The sequence below is a fragment of the Mustela erminea genome, chromosome 4, assembly GCF_009829155.1.
Source record: "Mustela erminea isolate mMusErm1 chromosome 4, mMusErm1.Pri, whole genome shotgun sequence".
In the NCBI taxonomy this organism is placed as follows: domain Eukaryota; kingdom Metazoa; phylum Chordata; class Mammalia; order Carnivora; family Mustelidae; genus Mustela; species Mustela erminea.
The window spans coordinates 80,939,724-80,961,930 of record NC_045617.1 but is presented as its reverse complement, the minus strand read 5'-3'; the positions used below and the strand labels follow the sequence as shown (position 1 = coordinate 80,961,930).

At 39.3% G+C, this 22,207-nt stretch overlaps 1 pseudogene; it reads left to right on the top strand.

Moving 5' to 3' along the window:
* Positions 1 to 16,646: 16,646 nt before the first annotated feature.
* LOC116589485 lies at positions 16,647 to 16,722 on the top strand (annotated as a pseudogene).
* Positions 16,723 to 22,207: the final 5,485 nt, after the last annotated feature.

Below are 22,207 nucleotides of genomic sequence, written 5' to 3'. Positions count from 1 at the left end.
ACTGCAATGAGTTCATTGATGGTGAGAGAAGTCATTCCCACTTCCCTGCCTTGGTTTCCAGGCCCATGTATTCTAATCATTGAGTACACAGCACCATATATTGGCCATTGGCTCAGTGCATACACCTCATCATGTAGAACAATTCCCAACGATACAGAGTGTTGTCCCCAAACTAACTGAACCCTTTCTAGTCCATTTTTACACTCCACCAGATCAGCTTCATCTAGATAATGCGGTGTGTGGTAGGAACAGTGGATCCTGTGGTCTCGGGCTCATTGTTTTCCCTTTGTTGTATCTCTTTCACTGTGGTTCTTTTAGTTGAAAGTGATGTTATTTAGGATATCATGTCAGTAAATAAATCATTCTTTAAGCCCACAGATAATGACCCTGAAAGAGATGCTATGGGTGAAGAAGCCAAGAACATATCCAGAATAGGATATGCTTCCTGTAAGGATGAATCACTTCTTCCTCTGGGGTGGTGGTGAGAGATCTGATGTAACCAGCTTGAAACTAAGTGCCTGCCTGGTGTCCTGGAGGATCGATACTTCATTGAATGCTCAGTATTGGTCTTTGCTGCTGACAAGTCAGAACTTTTACAGAAGAAGTAGCTATTTCAGTTTGGTAAGGAGCCAATACTACTGGGGCCATGCATGGTCCCCATACCTACTAACAAAGCTACTTTGTGCATGGGTCCATTATACTAACATTGGGGTGTTAAGAACAGAGGTTGGCTGACATTTGCCTGAGGAGAATCCTGTTTACCTGTTGCTAGGAGTCACAGATAGTCTCTGGTACACATTAGTGTAAGACACAAGGATGTGTATGTTCATTTCTATTCCTATACTTTCTTATACTCCATATACATCTCTCCCGAACTTTATACTTGATAGTAAAATCTTAGTCATCCTAGGCCTCTGACCAATCAGCCAAGTAATTATCCACTGCCCAGGAGAGCATATATATCCTCATATTAGGCTAATTCTTCTTCCATACACTAAGTGCCTGTCCCACTATGTCCCTCTGCCCACTATGAGGCTTTCTTTTTACCACTGTCTTTTAGTGGTGGTAGTACTATGGATGGAATATAGCACAACAGCAGACCATTTTCACTTGTACCAGCATATAGAACAAAGCCATCTTTAAAATAGGCTTGGATTTTTTTTCTCCTCTATCAGTTGGTCACAGGAAACATCTCATGAAGCCATAGGTGTGGAATGACAGAGAATCACTGGTGCAACAGAGGGTGGTGACATGGGAGTCTGATCACCTGTTTGTAAAGTTTACTTCTGCCCTCTGGACTTTCTTAGACCTGATCCTGTATATCATTTCCATCATATGATGAATCGCTGCTCTCTAAGCTCACCTTATAACTTAGATGATTTGATGATAAACTTACATTTTCGATCACTTGATGTCCTATAGTCAGGTGCTCAGTCTCTACTAGGACCCTGTAGTATAACAGAAACTGCTTTTCAAATCGTAGGTGGTTTTCTGTAGCAGGAGGCAGACCTTGATTCAGAATTCTAGAGCTCTGAATTACCACTCTCCATTGGCTACTTCTAGCACCACTGAATCTGTTGGGTCACATAGTCTAGTTATAAGAAAACTTGTACCATTGCCTGAACTGCTGCAGAGTCTTTGCTCCCTTGAGTCTCACTTGAAACTGGAAAATTTCCATGTCACTCAATAAATGGTTTGGGGCAGTATTGGCTGTCTCTAAAATTAAGAGACCAAACTTGTGCTATATTTCTTGCTAAGTGTTAGGAATGCAAATTTTAATAACTAAGTATATCCATCTTAGTTATATGTTTCGGGTTTGGGAGAGTGACCACAGGATGGCCTTCAAACCCATTGGAGATGCCTTGTAACAGGACTCCATTTATCCCCTGGCCTCTTGAAGCCTCCATTTTATTGAGGGGAGTATAATGACCTTTGGGTTCCCTATTATGAGTGACAACTTAGATTCTGTATCTAAAAGCCCTTGAAAAGTCTGGGTAAATGACTATAGTTTGCTTTATGAGAAGAATTGAAGAGTTAATGTATATGTTTATGAGGGAGCTGCATGGTTTTTCCTTGAGGAGATCAGGATTCCTTTTCAGCCATTGGGCTCTGGGTCTAGGAACTACCTCACTTCTGGGAACTCAACAAAAAATTATAATTTTCTATCATCAGGATGCTGATCCTAGCCTGCTGTTCATCTGTTTTTGATTTTTTTTTTTAATTAAGGAAATCAAGTAATACTTTCACAGGTTGCCTATCTATCTTATCTCTAAGAATACAGTCTATTAGTCATTACCCCAAATCTCTAAGGTCCAGGAACCCTGGGTTACCCCTCTTGTTTTATTGCCTATTACGGTAACTATGTCTTTGATGTTTAAGTGCAGTTACCTGGCCTCCATTCTCATGGAATTCTTTTATTCCCATTGACCCTTGGGAATCCAATTCTATGACAGCATTTTGTTCCATGAGCCCTGGTTCAGAAAGTACACTGTCACTGAACTTTTAAAAGTGCTTTCACATTTTTTATTACCTCAGAGAAGGGAATAGTCTAGGAAATGTTGTCCAACAATGGATCTCACATAAAAACCCTATTCTAATATATCGACCTCTTTGAGTCTTCTGATCTATTCTTTAATACTGTGATAGGTAGTTCTGGCATCTCTGCATCATTGTCATGTTCCAGCTTAAAGGCACCATCTCAGCAGTTGTTGGGACAATTGAGGTATCCTTGCCAAGATGTTAAATTCTGAGTCATGTTCTATGTTCCAACAAACTCTCCCCTATTCTGCTTTATATCCCACTTATCCCATTTTATTTAAACCTTCAAATCTATTCGAAAAGATCTTTCCCTCATTCTTGTCAGTACATATTAGCCAGATTCTCTAATTATTACAGTAAGTTATTTCTTTCCATAGCAGAGACTGTACCTTCCTTCATATGTAGTACTCTGGGACCTGACTCTCATTGTTAATCTGCAGAACAATTGAAAGAGTCAGTAGAGAAGATTCCGAGGAGGATAAGCCTCATGTTGTAAGCATTCAACTCAGGAAGGTGCTCATCCTCTCCCAGCAAGGGAAGAATGCTGTTTTCTAGTGAGGAGGAGAGACTGGTTTCTACAGCCTCCATTATTCAAGAGCATCCAGGGTTTAAGGCCCTCACACATATTCATAGAGATGCCTTAAACCCAAGTCTCATGGTCCCTGTCATACTCCATCAAAGCCATGATGTAAACATGGATCCTAGACATAGAAGATCTACATACCCAATCTCCTTTGCCATTTTGCTGCTCCTAAGATTAAATTCAGAACCTGATTTTTAGCACAGTCTGCCCTTTTGCTGTAGGGTCTGTTTACTTTCTGTCATGGAGGACATTTGACTTTCACAAAATTCCTTGAGCTGATAATTGGCTGAATTGAATTTGTCTCTCCTTTAAGGCATTCTTTAAGGCTTCTAAGGCAGTTTACAAAAGCCAGCCCAAACTATTACTTGTGTAATTATCATAGCCTCTTTTCTTTCCAGTATTAGATATACAGCATAAGCAAAGCTTCCCTTTCTATTGCATCCTATCCACAGCAGTTAAAGTCTGGTACTTAACGCCAGAGGTATGGACATCACAATTACCACCAGCAATGGAATTTTTGTCTCCATCTGTCTGGTGAGTAAACCATTTACAAGATACTATCCAGTGGGTCTACTTTTTAGAGTTATATCTAGTACTACTGTCTTAGTTTGGGTCCCCTCAAGCAAAGCCTGAAGGAAGGACTTGAGTTTAGGTCATTTGTTTCAGAGATGAATCCAGAAGATTGGAAGGAGGTATTGAGCTTATCAAAAGAAGGAAGAGGGAAAATCCACCAAAGGGTATGTTATTGAGCTAACTACCATGGAGGACAATGGGGCTCAAGTCTTTAAGATCTTTTCAAGAACCATGTAGGATATACCTCAGAATTGTCCCTATAAAGAATTAAAGGCTAAACACTCCCCTGGCTTCCATGCTCCATTGTTTAAGGCATGCCTTAGGTATTTCTTCCCTACACTTCGGGCTTGCCCCGCACACAGCTGTATAAGTTCCCACTGCTTAAGAGAGAGACTTGGGAAAGAAAGAGAAATGAGATGATGGGATTCTGTCATACTGCATGGGAAGGCATACTACATCTGTAGCAAACGCGAAGGTGGGTTAAGTGGGTGTAGTACAGGTTACCAAGAGCATCTGCTTCATTACATTCCCATACACCAATAAAGGGCCCCCTAGTCGTCTTTAATTAAATGTTCCCATATCTTCCTTGTTAAGAAATCCTACTTATAGGCCCCATCCATAACGTTTCTCTCCTCATAGACAGTGAAAGAAGAACCTATTTACTTTATAAAGTTAGTGCTAAAGTTAGGAAAGGTGCTAGCTGTAAGTTATATGATTGTGATTTCCCATCAGGCATATGTGTGTGCATGTGTGTGTGTCTTACCTGTGTCATGTTACTGGGGGAAGATATCTAAGCAAATTAGCAGTTGTTCAATCCCTTACTCCTGGCTCTAAAACCTAGTGCTCAGTAGATAGAACTTTGCTTTTCTTTTAATGACACTCTCTGGGAGGGCCGCTCCTAGAGAAGATATTAAAACATCTAGATGAGTAATCATATAGGCTCTTCTATTCTTTTGTGAATTTCTGGTGCATCCTTCCAGAGCACAGGAAGACTAGGAAGAATGAAAAGTGTATTGTTAAAGAGTATTATTAGTACTATTATCCTTGGCTCAGGTGAGATTCAGTGTTGGAGGGATAGCACTTTGGGTAAATGATTGCATGTCTATCTCTCCCCTTCCTTCTTCAGACTCCTTCACCCCCTCCAACTTGCTCCCTTGGGTCCTGACATGTCCTTGGCATTGGTTGATATGGGCTGGGCTCCAGGCAGCCTACCCAAGTCCAGAACTTAGAAACAAAGCAGAGCATTTTGGCACTATCCTGCTTGAAGCTCCCTTTCTTTTCTCATTGGAAGATTTTATTGTGTCACCGTGGGGAAAGAGAAATGGGGTTAAGAAGGAAGAATTCAGGGAGAACAAAGAGTGGGGCCAGAAGAGGCAATAATGAGAAGAATCCAGATTTAGAAAAATGATATCTAAAGAAATATTAGGGTCAGAACAATGACGACATTATTTTCTATTCTTTCCACCTAGTGGTTCACACTGTTTTCTCTCACATCTGTCTCATGATTGGTTTTATTCACAACTTGAAAATTGCTACTTCCTTTTTCAAAAAATGCTTATTCACTTAAGTGAGCTTAGCTTTCAATTCTCCACCTCTATTCCTCTTTCTTCTTTCTACTTTCTTTCCTCTTTCCTACTCTCTATTTTCTCATGCTGTCTTTGTAAAAAGAACAATGAGAAGAAAAACTGAAACAAAATATGAGCCATCAAAAACATACACCTCTAAAACAAATTTTACATATCCACATAACTGAACTAAGAAAATGAATAGGTGAGATGTCTTCCTTTGGATTTCACTCAAAACTGAATTCTGCCACAAGAATTTTGTACAAGTAGTTTATTTGGGGAGTAATCACAGGAAGCACAATGGAGGAGGGGGAAGGAGGAAACACAGCAAAAGATGGTGCATTATCACTAGGCTCACCCCAAGAGACTGTGTAAAACACACCCAAAATGCTCCCAAACAAGGAACAAAGAATAAGAGTACTTACACATCAATCTTCACCCATTACAGTAGCCCCCTTCTTAGCTAAAGAGGGTATGTTCCAGGATCCTGGGATTGAGCCCCACATCGGGCTTTCTGCTCAGTGGGGAGCCTGCTTCCCTCTCTCTCTGCCTGCCTCTCTGCCTACTTGTATTCTGTCAAATAAATAAATAAAAATCTCTCTCTAAAAAAAAAAAGAGACATCATTGAAAGTGTATTGTGAGAAACATGACACATAATAGGGCATTACACTTATCATGGAGCATACAAAAACACAGTAGGGATATAGAAAAGTATCTTTCAGGACGCCTGGTGGATGCCTGAAGCCAAGGATAGCACCAAACCCTAGATATACTGTGTTTTTCATATATATACCTGTGATAAAGTTCAATTTATAAGTTAGGCACAGTGAGAGACTAACAACAATAACTACTAATAAAACAGAACAATTGTAACATATACCATAATAAAAGTTATGTGCATGTGATCTTTCTCTCTCAAAATAAATTATTGTACTGTATCGACCCTTCTTGCGATGGTGGGTCATCTGATTTACTGTGGTTGACTGCAGGTAACTGAAACCATGGAAAGTTAAACTGTAGGTAAAGTGGGGGGGGCTGTTATATTGGTTGAAGTTTCTCCTAAGACATTAACTCCCCAGAAGCCCTCACCCAGAGAAATCCTTAAGGTAAGGAGTCATTGGAGGTAAGTAAATTTCTACCAAAATGCAGCTGACCTCCAGAATGGGCTGAGGGGATATGAGCAGGGCACTGATGTCAGAGTTGCATATTTTTGTCTGAAAAAGCCATCTGCTAATTTAGCTTGTTTTTTTTTTTTCCTCTCTATACTGACTAATAGTTTCAGTTTTCTTAAAACACTAAAGATACTTTTCTTTTCTTTTTTTAAAAATATTTCTTTAAAAGATTTTATTTCTTTGAGTGAGAGAGAGCATGAGTGAGGAGAAGGTCAGAGAGAGAAGCAGATTCCCCTTGGAGCTGGGAGCTCGGTGCGGGACTCGATCTCAGGACTCCGGGATCATGACCTGAGCCAAAGGCAGTCGTCCAACCAACTGAGCCACCAGGCGTCCTGAAAGATACTTTTCTATATCCCTACTGTGTTTTTGTATGCTCCATGATAAGTGTAATGCCCTATAATGTGTCATGTTTCTCACAAAACACTTTCAATGATGTCTGTTTTTTTTTTTTTTTTTTTAGAGATTTTTATTTATTTATTTGACAGACAGATTACAAGTAGGCAGAGAGGCAGGCAGAGAGAGGGAAGCAGGCTCCCCACTGAGCAGAAAGCCCGATGCAGGGCTTGATCCCAGGATCCTGAGACCATGACCTGAGCCAAAGGCAGAGGCTTTAACCCACTGAGCCACCCAGGTGGTCCTCAATGATCTCTTTTAATCTCAAAATTGTCATTGAAATAAATATTATTAGTTAAATATTCCCCCCATAAAGCCATAAAGTAAGTAAGTTGCTGATACTCAAGCTTGGCTCATTTATTCTCATTTTGGTACTTTTCCCACCATACCCACATTTGTTTCCTATAATAATGCAGAATTTCTTAAGCATGTGTTTGAGATGTAATATACTAATAATACTTAAATATTAAGAAAATCATGTTAACATTCTTTATGTGACTCTCTCTTACTCATATCCCTAGCTAGTGCACCTGGAATATATAATAAAAGATAAGGAACCACTATAATGATACAAATGAAGTTGAAGAATAAATGGTACAGATGGAGGCAAAGCAAGTGCCCATAGGTAGATGAATGGATAAAGAAGATGTGGTGTACACACACACACACACACACACACACACACACACACGTGATAGAATATTAGCCATAAAAAAGAATGAAATCTTGCCCTCTGCAACAACATAGGTAGATCTAGAGGGTATTATGCTAAGTGAAGTCAGGCAGAGAAAGACAAATACCACATGACTTCACTCACATGTGAACTTTAAGAAACAAAATGAACAAAGAAAAAAGAAACAAACAAAAAACCAGACTCTTAACTATAGAGAACAGACTACTGGTCGTCAGAGGTGCTTGGGGGGGTGTGTGTGAAATAATTGAAGGGGATTAAGAGTACTCTTATCATGATGAGCACTGAGTAATGTATGGAATTGTTGAATCACTATGTTGTACATCAGAGACTAGTATAACACTGTATGTTAATTACACTGGAATAAAAATACGCAAACTACAAAGAATAAAGGATATGAATCAATTATAAATAGAGAAATGTTAGGACAAAACTGTATAAGATTCTAACATGGATTGGGCATTAGGGCACAGGCAGTGAGCTGCACATAATTTTTCTTCCCACATCAGAAGATCAAGAGCATAATTTTCATGAAAAAAGTGAAGTTGATTATAATCATAAGGTATCAGTCACTTAGAATTGGATGTAGACCAACAGGTAGTGGAACTCTTAATTCCTCCAAAGTATTACTGACAAGCTGGGTAGGGAATTTCTGGGGTAAGAATTGTTGAGGATGAGTAGACTTAATAGGTGACAGTGTCATTTCTGTTCTTAAGATGACTGGCTTGACTACATCAAACACCCCAGGCAATATTAAGAAAGTATATAAATTTAAGAAGGTATATAGAATGGTCTCTGAAAGTATGTAACATAAAGGGTTTTACATTTCAGTGTTGAATATCTGAAACACCTCTCTAACCCCAGATTGGAAATGCCCAGTGCAACTTATCTATCAATTCTGATCACAGTAGTGGACTTTGTGGAAGACAGAACACAGAGTGGGTGGGTCTCAACTGTGAGAAGTTAAAGAGAGCTGGCTCATAGGGTAGGTACGATTTTTGAGCCAAGGTAAAGGGGAAAAAGTATCCAATAAATTATCAAAGACCTAGAAGGTATGAGAAAGAAGGCCTGAGCCTAAAATAATCTCTCTTTGGATGGAATCAGGCTTACAAAGTAAAAGGAATTATAGCAAAACTGACCTTCAATATGTATCAAGAAAGCAGAAAGCTATTACCTGGGGAAAAACTTGATTTTTCAACATCAGAGAAAAATATTATGAGCTCTAAAAGTAAGCTTAAATCAACTACTTACCAGGAAATATCAGGAAGAGAGTACAGAAGGCCTTGAATTGTTACAAAAAATCCATTCCCTGTATTCTCTCTTTACAAGACCCAGTTTTGTTTAGATATGCATCTATGCCACATGTGATTCTGGAGTAATCATCAGCCCAGGGATCAATGCTAATTGATCTGAGTCAGTTATGATATCCTTACTCCCATGCCAAGAACTGCTTTATGAGCATGTGGTCCAGGGAGCTGGTTCTTACCCAAGAAGAGGATGGATAATGGCTTCTGGTTAAGGCTTCCTATTCTGGCACTTTTCTGCCTCCGGACCTTGCTGTGTCTATATGCGATGCCTGGAACTTACCAGCCTAAGAATGAAGCTGAGACACTGATCACCATGGTGGAGTAGAGAGATGAAAAGAAGCTGGGTCAATAATGACATTGGTGAGTAGCAGCATCAGTCTCCTGAAACACGTTTACTGAATGCTTCAGGACTTTCTTATATATGAATCTATGAATTTCTGTTATTTAAGTCAATTTGGGATTTTTGTTACTTACAACCAAAGACATCTTAGCTGATGTAAAAGTGAGAGCAATGGTAGGTATACCTTCTATCCCAGCATGCAGACTTTGCCCTTTCAATTATAGAAGAGGAGCAGGACAAAACTAGGAAGCTGTATAAATATTACATGTCCAGTTTGTTAGAAAAGATTCAGGGGAAGTCTACTTCCAAGGAATCATAGCCATGTTTTTCTGATGCAGGAAAATAATATCTTTTTAATTTAAATTCTAGTTCGGTAACATTAGTGTAATATTGGTTTCAGAAGTAGAATCCAGTGATTCATCACTTACGTATAACATCTACTGCTCAACCCAACAAGTGCCCTCCTTAATGCTCATCACCCATTTAACCCATCCCCCAACCCAGGAAAAAGTATTTTTAGAAAAGAGAGGGAAAAATGTTAATTCTTTTCCCCAATAGTAATGCCTTATTGTATCATATATTTGAAAATGAGGATTTTTTTTCTCATCAGATTTATTATCATTGAACTATAACTTGGTAGAAGTTTTATAAGGTGTACAACATAGTAATTTTATATGTGTATATATTGTTAAATGTTTACTACAAAGGGGTGAGTTAACACAGCAATCACCACATAGTTAAAATTTTTTGTGCATGACATTAATTTTAAAAATCTATTCCCTTTGTAATTTTCAAATACACAGTACAGTATTGTTAATCGTAGTCACCATGCTGTACACTACAACCCCAGGGCTTATATATCTTGTTGCTGGAATTTTGTATACTTTGATCACCTTCATCCTTTTCCCTATCCCCATCCCCTTTCTCCTGGCAACCACCAATTGGCATGCTTTTTATAAATTGTCACTTTTGAATTGGATATCACCAGGAAGAGAAATGCTAATAGAGATCAAACTGATGCAATTAAAAAGGGAACATATCAAACGATAACTTGTAGAGCTATTACTCAGAGTGAGACCTTTTGTCTCTTCATCTGTTTTTGCAGTCTTACGATTTTGAAAAAAAGTAAGCCAAGTACTGACTATGGCATTAGGTTCTTCTACTAATTTAACTTTTATAATTAGAGGTCATATGAATCATTCAGAGCCAGCTCAGTATATCTCTTTAATTGCTTGGCTCTCACTTTAGTTTTGAAACCAATTAACTCGATAGACTTTGGTAAATTATTTAACCTTTTTGTGTCTCAGTTTCCTTATCTCTAAAAATGACAGAGTAATTATCTTATATGCCACAAAGTTGTCATAATGATAATAAATAAAGTAATAAGGCATAACAAGGACTTGATAGGTATATTTCAGAGTACTAAACATTCTTTGTAAATACAAAACTTCATTCACTGGAGAAGTTATGGAGAATGGGGGAAGATTCTATAAGAACAGAGATTCATAATAGAGAATAATGTTTTCCAGAAATGAGGGGAAAAACCCTCATATACATTTGATATGCTCATTTATCCAGGTTACTTACTTTATGGAATATTTCTGTAGGCCCTATATCTCTTTCCTAGCTCTCATGGGAATATAAAAACTTGGAGGTAAATCTATTATTCTGAAGTTGTGATAAAAGTTAATTACGAGAAGGGGCGCCTGGGTGGCTCAGTTAGTTAAGCATCTGCCTTCTGCTTAAGTCATGATCCCAGGGTCCTGGGATCAAGCCCCATTTCAGGCTCCCTGCTGAGTAGGGAGTCACTTCTTCCTCTTCCCCTGCTTGTACTCTCTCTCAAATAAATAAAATCTTTTTTAAAAAGCTAATTACTAGAAAATACTATTTAACATATAATAAGCATTAATTGTATAAATTGCATATGGAAAATAACTTCTGCATGATTTTAGTTTGCCAAAGTCAGTAACCTCTCTCACAGATATTTATGTTCATCCTGCTTTCCTACGTTCTCATGGGATCATAAAGTTCTTAAAAACTCATATTTATTAATATTACCCTGAGTATGAACTCAGGGTCCCTGAGGCAGAGCAGATTATTATTTGTTTACAGAAAAGAGCTGTGTTAGTTTCCCTTTGTCCCAGTTGTCCCTATGGTCACGCAAGAAGAGGTAGATCCACATTATATGCACTAGGGTTTGTAATGTAAAGAATCTGGCAAATATAAATCTGGGTGTTTATATAAGAAGGAACAGCTGTCTCCCCCTGCCCCCTCCTGAAAGGTGGGGTCAGAGACCTTTGTTCCTCAGAAGGATCCTAGCTAGGTTCATACTCTTACCCTTTGAAATACAAATAAATCTCTCCAGGGGAAGGTAAGACTAGTATCTCCAAAAAGGGTTTTACAGCAATGTTATGGCTGGCCCAAAAGTGTTGGGCTAAAATGTGAAATGGTAAGCACTCCACCACTGCAGATTACAAGGAGAAATTTGAAAGGCATATCTTTGAAAGGCTGTTATAGATGTAATTTTTGTTACAGGAAGGATGATGGAATAGTGCATCTCCAAACTTCCTTCTTTTGAGTTTGTGATATAAATAAAAAGAGCATTGATTTTCATTTTCTGCTAGCTGAGGAAATTTAAGATGTATTCATTAGGTAGCAACATTCTTTACAAATACCAACTGGAATGGAATAAAAGGTCGGTTAAGATTTCTGGGAGTAAAGTCCAGAATCTGGATTTTAAGGAGCTCTCCACATAATTCTCCTTTAAAGTCTGAGGAGCCCTAATGATGGTGATGATTTTGTAGAGTTCTTGCATGATTGCGATGACATTCTTTTTCTTCTTATTTATGGTTAATATAGGTGGCTCATCCAGACCTTTGATGCCTTGAGATAGGGTGGGTGAATTGCCCTTTACACTCTTACCAAAGAGTAACTATTCAACAAATAGTTATTTTGTTGAATGACTATGTGGAAGTGCAAGGAACTAGAGAACTTGCTTAGGGCAGAGTGGAACCATCACCAGGGACCTAGGCTCTCTTTTCTCTCCTGAAACCCTGTTAAATGGCTTTCACCCCATCCTGGCTGTATTGAACTCCTCTGGACTTCAGCTTCCTTTCTGTAATCAGTGGTTCTAGAATGTGGCAAGCTTTGGTGGTTACTTGTGCCTCTAGCACTGTTTCATTGGTGTTCTGGGGCTAATACTCGTGTGCATAATTCCTTGACTTTTTTTTTTTTTTTTTTTTTTTAAGCGCTCTCTATCTATCTTTTCAAACTCTATACTCCAAACTGCGGAAATCAGCTGGTATCCCAGCCCCTCTCCACAGACTGAAAGTGACAATACCTCTAGTGGTTGGGTTGGCTACTTTGGAAGGAGTTACTGGGGTCTTGATGAAGAGTTTGGTGGAGAGTGAAGAGAGCTGCTGGTCTGCAAGCTGAGACTGAGTACAAGTTGGGCACTGTGGGACACTGCTAGGTTTTCTAATCATCAAGGGTCCCAGTGGAGTTGGGAATGCTGGAACCAATAGTCTCTATTCTCCAGAAAATAGGGTCGACATCTCCTAAAAACTTTAAAACTTTTTTTCCCTAGGTATTTGAGGGCACTGATGAGTTGACCCAGTACTGCAAATCTAAATCTGTTCCCCGCTGTTTTCCAGAACAGGCTTTATCCCCTTCCACAAATAAGTCACTTTTGTTCCTACCTCTTTGCTTTTCCTTCCTTTCTACTTTGGAAAGTTGTTTTTCCTTTTTTAAACTTCTCCCTTCATAAATTCTCCCTCTTCCCATCTCCTCCACAAAACCTTTCTCAACTATTCTTTGTCTCACAGTCTCAATTTCTATAGCACCTATCATCTGAACCACATAATTTAGCCATTAATTACATACTGTGCCATATGATTTGCTCTAATGTTAATGTGTATTAGTGTTTTATTCTCCAACTAAATTATAAGTATCATGAGACATTTCACATCTCTAACTTGACAAAAGCAAAAACCTGCTCTTAGTATAGAGAAGAAATAAAGGTCACAGATTTAGAACTGGTTTTAACATTTGAGCCCCTGCCCCACTTCCCCACTCTCTCTTCTTATTTAGTTCTATTGCATTGTGTGCCCTGATTCTGGAACATTTTCTTTGAGCCCTCTCATTTTATTTTATAGATGAATCCTTTTCTTTCTCTCTCTTGGATATTGATAAAAGGTCTTTTCACAGGATGAATATATTAGCAATGTACACAGACCACCAAATATTCTCATAAAATATAGTAGAATATGGATGGAAACAGGATTATCTTAATCTTGTGGCATTTCACAATGAGTTTTTATAGAATTATAGTAAAACCTGACAAATTGAACTCTTTAATGAATAGGTGTTCCCACGTTCCTGAGGATTTTTATGAGAGGTTTAAGGAAATGCAGCTCTATTTTTATTATTTAAAAAGTCATTCCCTTCCAGTATTTCCACTCCTAATTGCCATTCCTTTGTTTACCTAAAGGCCTGTTAATTCATTATTTCAAATGTTGCACAATAGCAGCCTTAGCTAATTATTTTTAGATGCATGTCTGATTAAAATGTAATTCTGCATTACATTTCAGGCACATTTCTCAATTAAAAAAGCAAATATATTCATTATCTCTATATTTAAACATACTTTTAACTCACCTCTTCATCTCAGAGAATGTCCGTCCATCTCACTTTGTGGCTAGGCTCTGCTGCACCCAACAAAAGCCTGACTATGATGAGTTAGCCAAATAGGGGAAAATTTTCCTCCTCTAACAGGAAGTAGGAAGTCCTACTAGAAAGTATGTAATCCAACTAGAGGTAGGTTGCCCAGGATCCAAGGTCATCTTTCCCAGGCTGCTTTTTCTACTCTGCAGTATTGGACATGTGGCTTTTATTTTCCTGGGTTTGATGGTTACAGTATAGGTGCTCCATGTTTTGTTTCCTACCCAAGTTTTAGGTCAGAAACAAACACATCAAATAAAAAGAAAACAACAAGAATAAAAATAGGGAAGGAGGATAAGCCTATACCTGGACACAAACAAACAAACAAAAATCTTGATCTGCATTGGACTTGAGCTTACATTTCAAGGGCAGGACAGTGTTATGTGGTCACCTCCAGCTACGATGGAGGAGAGGAAATAGTTTTTTGTTGCTGTTGGGTACTCTGTGGGCCTAATAAAAATTGGAGTTTTTATTATCAGAGAAGAAGTTGAGAAGGATATTGGGGAAACAATTAGCAGTGTCTATAACAGAAAAGCCAGAGACAAATTTAAATAATTAAAACCTACTCTCAAAGTTCCAAGATGTGGCGAAAAGATTATAACATATGTGTGGTTGACTGAGACATTTCAGGCAAGATTTTTGAAAGCTCTGAGCAGAATTTCAAGCACCCAGATACTGACTTCCACTGATGACTTAGACTTTTATATTTCACCATAAAGTGGTTTTATTAGATAAATACTCAGATAAATACTTAAAGGGTCCTTTACAGTGAACGTAGGAGACCTAGAAAAAAATGTTGATTCTGACTCTTAATCTCACAAAACAAACTGAGGGTTGCTGGGGAGGAGGGGGGCTGGGAGAGGGTGTAGAGTTATAGACATTGGAGAGGGTATGTGTTATGGTGAGTGCTGTGAAGTGTGTAAACCTGGCGATTCACAGACCTGTACCCCTGGGGCTAATAATACATTATATGTTTATAAAAAAATTAAAAATAAAAATAAATAAATAAATAAATAAATAATAACACAAAAACAAAACAAAAAAAAATGTTGACTCTGTTTTGTGTATAGGGACAAAATTTAACACAGTACCAAACATCTGGGCTATTAAGCATTCTGTCTAGTTTATGGATATTTGCTGCCACCTGCAGTTTAAACTTGATATTCACTCTGCTTGTAAGTGGATATTCACTCTACCTGTAAGTAGAGCATAAAGACCCAGGAAGTAGAAAGGAAGTGAAATGCAGTAAGAGTATCTTTGTCACAGCTGGGGCTTTTTGCTTACTCAGAATTGAATTCCCTGTTTGCACACCCATGTTCATATGCAGCATTACATACAATAGCCACAAACAGGAAGCAACCCAGGTATCCATTTACAAATGAATGGATTAACACAATGTGTTATATACACAACAGAATTATTATTTAGCATTAAAAAGGAAATTTTGACACATACTACAATGTAGACAAATTTCTTTGAAGACATTATGAGACGTGAAATTAGCCAGTCACAAAAGGACAAATACTGTGTGAGTCCGGTCACATGAGGTTCCTGGAGCAGTCAGCTTCATAGAAACAGAAAGTAGAAAGGATGGGAATGCAAGTTGGTGCAGCCACTTCGGAGAACAGTGTGGAGATTCCTCAAGAAATTAAAAATAGAGCTTCCCTATGACCCTGCAATTGCACTACTGGGTATTTACCCCAAAGATACAGATGTAGTGAAAAGAAGGGCCATCTGTACCCCAATGTTTATAGCAGCAATGGCCACGGTCGCCAAACTGTGGAAAGAACCAAAATGCCCTACAACGGACTAATGGATAAAGATGTGGTCCATATACACTATGGAGTATTATGCCTCCATCAGAAAGGATGAATACCCAACTTTTGTGGCCACATGGATGGGAGTGGAAGAGATTATGCTGAGTGAAGTAAGTCAAGCAGAGAAAATCAATTATCATATGGTTTCACTTATTTGTAGAGCATAAGAAATAACACGGAAGACTTTGGGAGATGGAGAGGAAAAGGGAGTTGAGGGAAATTGGAGGGAGAGATGAACCATGAGAGACTATGGACTCTGAAAAACAATCTGAGGGCTGTGAAGGGGTGAGGGGTGAGAAGTTGGGCCAGCCTGGTGGTGGGTATTGTGGAGGGCATGTATTGCATGAAGCACTGGGTGTGGTGCTTAAACAATGAATTCTAATACACTGAAAAGTAATTAAAAAATTAAAAATTAAAAAAAAAAAAAAAAAAAGAAGGGAAGTGGCCAGGCAGTGGGAGAAGGAGGGTCAGGGAGTTAATGTTTAATATGTAAGAAATTCAGCTGGGAGGAAGACCAGAAAGTTCTGGATATAAGTGGCAGTGATGGTTGCACAACAATGTGAATGTTCTTAATGTGACAGAACTGTGCATATTAAAAAGGTTAAAATGGTATATTTTGGGCGCCTGGGTGGCTCAGTGGGTTAAGCCGCTGCCTTCGGCTCGGGTCATAATCTCAGGGTCCTGGGATCGAGTCCCGCATTGGGCTCTCTGCTCAGCAGGGAGCCTGCTTCCCTCTCTCTCTCTCTGCCTGCCTCTCCATCTACTTGTGATTTCTCTCTGTCAAATAAATAAATAAAATCTTAAAAAAAAACGGTACATTTTATGTTATGTTTACTTTACCAAGATAATTAAGAAAAAACAAACAAACAAACAAACTGAATTCCAAGAAAGGTGAGCAAGCCTATTCTGTAGAATATACAAACCAGACATACTTTATTTTACATTACCAAGACTATACTTTCAGGGATCATTTCTATAGTTTGTTACTTTATTTTACATTATCACGTGGTAACAAAGTGGCACTGTCTTTTTTGGTTTCTCTATTCCCTTGTCTGCTGATGAAGGACTGTCATGCTCTAATCACTATGCAAATTGTTTTGGTTGTGTCAGGGATGTGGCAATTTCCTGTACTAAAGTCCTACAAAAAAGCATGCAGCAGATTTAGCTTCAGGTAAGAAGGCAAATAAGGGTAATTTGGGCAATTCATATTTCTCTAAAGAAGCAGTTTCTTGGTATATAGAGCTGAATATTTTCATTACACGAAATAGTTTTGGACTGTTTAACAGTCCTAGAGAAATCATTTCTATGGTTTTTTGGTAATTTTAGAGTATAGCAAAATAACATAGCAAAATTACAAGACCATGCATATGCATATATTCTTTTAACAGTAAAAACTGTATAATCCCTGAATTTTATTTATTCTGGAAAGTAAGCAGGTAGGGACCTCCTAATGTCCATGAAATCATTAAAAAAATCTTTGAAGATAATATTTTTAGTTTTCTGGTCACTGAAAGTTTAATGGGTTTTATATAAAGCAGTTTCCTATTTCCTTTTCTTCTGTCCCTTCTAGCACTCATGGGTCAGAGCACAGGAGTTATTCCTTCTCCAGAGCGGCCCACCTAACAAGCTTCACTCTAAAGAGAAACTGAATCTTATTCTTTTAGGAATAAAATAAAGAAATTGACAGTAGTCTTTTTTAATGACTTGAGATAGTCGATATATATATATATATATATATATATATATATATATTTTTTTTTTTTTTTTTATAGAAAAAAATATTTTTTAAAGAAAACATACATAGAAAAGAGAGAAACTGAATTGAGAAAGCTATTTGAAATATCAGAAAAGACAAAAAAAGACAGGTGCAGGGCCCAGGACATCCATGGTAGATTTCTGTATTTGGGATAGAGGAAGAATGGGTCCTGCGAAGAACAGCAATGGCATTCCTAATGCCATAAAAGCTCTTTGAAAGACACACTTCCTATTCGAGATGCTGTGTGCAGCTGTTCGAAAAAGGGAAAAAGGACGGGGAAATTTTATGACTCGTCTGTTGTAACAGAGGGGAGTGCAGTTGACTGACAGCCCCCCGCTGCTCCTCGGGGCCCACACTTCCTCCGGTTTGAGCACCCAAGGGGTGGGGCAGGGGTGCAGCTCCTGTGTGAGAGGGCAGAGCTTTCGGGGACAACAGTGGCTAGCGATTCCCCACCAGCCCCACAGGGACCTTCTTACCACTGTACTCCTGCAGGATTCCAGTTCTTTCCCTTCCTCCTCCCACAGGTGTGGGACCTGCCTCTTCCCTTCCACGGCGGCCTCTCCCCATTATCCTTTACAGGCAGTTCCCCTACTAAGACATGCCAGCATGTCTAATCCATCCAGGCATCAACTTCTTGGGAGTCCCAGCTCACACACCAATGAACACACCAATTTAGCAAGCTAAGTATTCAGGGCAATAAGGCTGTCTGCCCTTCCTCTGAGAGAACAGACCCAGTCACCATGCCTGGCTTGCTACCCAACTCTCCTCAGGCGGCCTCAAAGCCCCACTCCTGGAACACTCACTTTCAGCTTATTTTCCCTGGTTCTTCCTTCTTTAACACACTCACCATATCCCCTGACATTCTAGAACTGTGATCAACAAACTCTTGCACATTTTCAGCCTGCCATACATCCCCCCCCAATCTCTCTGGATTCTCAGCATCCTCCCCTTTCATTACTAAAATGAGGCCAGAGGCCACTATCCTGAGGCAGTTCTCCTTCAGCCTTCTCAAGTGCCCATTGTGCCTCAGTGCCAGAACATGGGGTAAGAGTCTTCCTCACTTCCCACTCACACTTCTGAAGCCATTTTTCCTTCTTTCTTTCCGCCCCCCTACCATGGTCCTTTGAAGTTCATGCCACATAGCTAGACCGTGTTGTTATCATCTCTTATTCACGGAAGACTTCAGTTTCCAGTTCTGTATCTCTCTCCACTAGGGTTGTCAGACTAAGCAATAAAAACATGGGATGCCCAGTTAAATTTGATTTTCAAACAACACATATATTTTTTTATCTGGCACCCTCCCCCTTATTAACCTCATCAGTTTCAGTGGTTCAGTGGTCCATATGGGTTCTTGGCCTCTCAGTTACTCACTTCTAATGATCTTTCCATCTACTGTACTTTCACATCATGTCTGTAGTCACATTCAGAAACATTACCTCCTGCAAATCTCAGTTGGAAACATATGCTTTCTGCCTTCTGCCTTCTAGTCTTCTAGCTTACAAGCTCTAGAACAAGGGTTGGCAAACTATGGCCCACAGGCCATATGTGGCCCAAGGATAGTTTTTGTGCAGCCTTCAAGCTCAGAAAAGTTTTTACATTTTAAAATAATAGTAGAAGTATAAACAGGGGGCACCTGGGTGGCTCAGTGGGTTAAAGCCTCTGCCTTTGGCTCGGGTCGTGATCCCAGGGTCCTGGGATGAAGCCCTGCATCGGGCTCTCTGCTCAGCAGGGAGCCTGCTTCCTCCTCTCTCTCTGCCTGCCTCTCTGCCTACATGTAATCTCTCTCTCTCTGTGTGTGTCAAATAAATAAATTAAAATAAAAGAAGTATAAATAAAATAATAGGTGGATCCCTAGGCCGAAAATACTATCTAGTACTCTATAAAAAAAAGTTTGCTGACCCTATTCTAGAACCTTCTCCATTCCAATTTTTTGATCTTATTGAGGCCTCTAGTTTATTGATTTCACTTCTTTCTCAAGATCAGTTAACTCTCCTGACTTTACTTTCTTCTTTGTCCACCTTAGAGTTCCTGCCTTTCTTCTCTTATCACTCACTTACCCCTAACTTAGCCAAGTTGAACCCAACTCTACTCTTGGTGCTTGTACCCTAGCAGCTGAGTTTTGCTCAAGAAAAATCAGAAAATCACGTTGCAAGTCCCACATGATCATAGACATTGTAGGAATATTCAATATGCCCAGCAATTCTAACTCATGTGCATTTAGGACTTTCCTACACTCTGGGGTCGCCACATCATATCTTCTTTCTCATCATCGTTCCTGTACAGTTTGTTGACCCATTTCCCTCTTCCTCTTTGAGAAGTTCAAAACTTCTCAAAAGAGGAGATGATTCTTGAGTTTTGTCCACAAATCTATTTCTCCCCAACTGAGTCAGATTTCATAAGAAAACAGCCCGTGGCAAGGTTTAATGTTAATGCTATAAAATGATGGACAGCAAGGCAGGCAGGCATGGGAAGCCATGCAAGGTGACATGTTTCTGCCCTGGTAAAACCTTGAATGTGTGGAGTTCTTTGAGCAGGCTGGTTGGAGATCAGGCTAACTTTGGGAGAAGGAAAATTTATCTGTGCACTCTGTCCTCCTTTTGTTTACCATTGTCAAGGAGCAGCCAGAGACCCTGGGTGTGGAGCTGGTTGGTCAATATCAGGGGCAGAACAGTGTCCACCTACAGTGCTGACTGAGGCAGGACACAACATCAGAAGGTCCAGAGACAAGTAAGGCTGAGCTGATCAAAGGAGATATAAGATATGCCTATGCCTTAGTCAGTTCAGGCTGCTGTAACAGAACACCATAGATGGGTGATATAGACAACGTGTTTTTCTCACCGTCTGGAGGCTGGGAATTTCAAAGATCAAGGCATCGGTGTCAGATAAGAGCACTCATCCTGGTTTTCAAACAGCTGTCTTCTCTTTGTATCCTCACATGGTACACAACCGAGAAAGAGAGAGACAGAGGAAGCTCTCCCATGTTTCTGCTTATAACGATGCTAATCCCACCCAGGAGGGCTCCACCATTAGGACCTAATCACCTCCCAAAGGCCCCACCGTCTCCCACCATCACACTGGAGGTTAGGCTTTGACATGTAAACTTCAAGGAAAGTGACATTTAGTCCATAGCAGCCCAATATACTCCCTCGGTTTCCCTTTCTCAGTAGATCCCTACTTCCTCCCACACATTTTTCCAGCCAAAAACTTTAGATTCCTCTTCAGTTCTCTCTCTTCCTTCACTAGGCTCATTCAGTAAAGGTGCAAGTACTGTGAACTCACCTTCAAAAGATACACTGAGTCAATTTTCCAGCAACATTGACAGCACAGCCCTGTACTCCAGCTATAACCTCTTAGTTTCTCTTTTGGTTTCTTCTCCTTCATCTCCTTCTCCTTCTTCTTCTTCTTTTAATTTTATAACCTAGTCACCATATAGCAATGAAAGTCATCTTTTAAAATGTAAGTCAGATTGGAGCGCCTGGGTGGCTCAGTCAGTTAAGCACGTCCTACTCGTGGTTTCAGCGCAGGTCATGATCTCAGGGTTATGACATTGATCTCAGTTCCAGGTTATGGGCTCCCTCCCCTGCTTACAAGTGCACTTTCTCTCTCTCAAATAAGTAAATACAATCTTAAATAAAACATAGATCAAATCACATTGATTACCTACTTAAAGCTCTCAACCGCTTTAATTTCACTTAGAATATAATCAGAATACCTCACATGTGTTATGATTCTAAAACTGTTCACTGAGCCTATATTATGAGGTAGATATGGTTTTTAAACACTTAGGGGTACAAAAGCAGACAGAATGGGAATTAATCCCTGCCTCATGGAAATTATATTCTGGTGGCAGGAGAACATTAATAAGCTATACATTTAGGGTTGCCTGGATAGCTCGGTGAAGTATGCAATTCTTGGTCTCTGGGTTGTGACTTTGAACCCCATGTTGAGTATAGAGATCACTTAAAAATAAAAATCTTTAAAAAAAGCAATACATTTACTAATAGATTCAAATAAGTGCAACAATGCCAATACAAAAAAGTATACTAGAATAGAGGGGTAACAAGCCTTTCTCAAGAAACAAGAAAGGTCTCAAATACACATCCCAACCCCACACTTAAAGGAGCTGGAGAAAGAACAGCAACCAAAGCCTAAACCCAGCAGAAGAAGAGAAATAATAAAGATCAGAGCAGAAATCAGTGAAATAGAGACAAAAAGAGCAGTAGAACAGATCAACGAAACTAGGAGCTGGTTCTTTGAAAGAATTAATAAGATCAATAAACACCTGGCCAGACTTATCAGAAAGAAAAGAGAAAGGACCCAGATTTAAAAAAATAATAATAATGAATGAAAGAGGAGAGATCACAACCAATACCAAAAAAGTATGAACAATTATAGACTAGAGGGGTTTCGGAGTGCTGTGGAGGTGAGTGATGATTCTTAATTTGGTCATTAGGTTTGGAAGAAGGCAACACTTGATTAATTAGAGGAGATGAGAGGGTGTACAGAAATCTGCAGGGGAAAACACCTAGGAATGTCAAATGCTTTAAGGCAGAAATATGTGTTTTCAAGACCCAGCAAGGATTTCAGAACAGGTAGAACCTGGTGAGTGAGGTTGATCAGTAACTGGGTGCTAGGTCACCTAGAGCCAAGCAGGCCAATGAATGGACTTGGGCTTTTTGTCTGAGGAAATGGAAAGCCATGACATGATTGAGCAGCTGAATATCACGATCTAAGTTACATTTTGAAAGCAGCG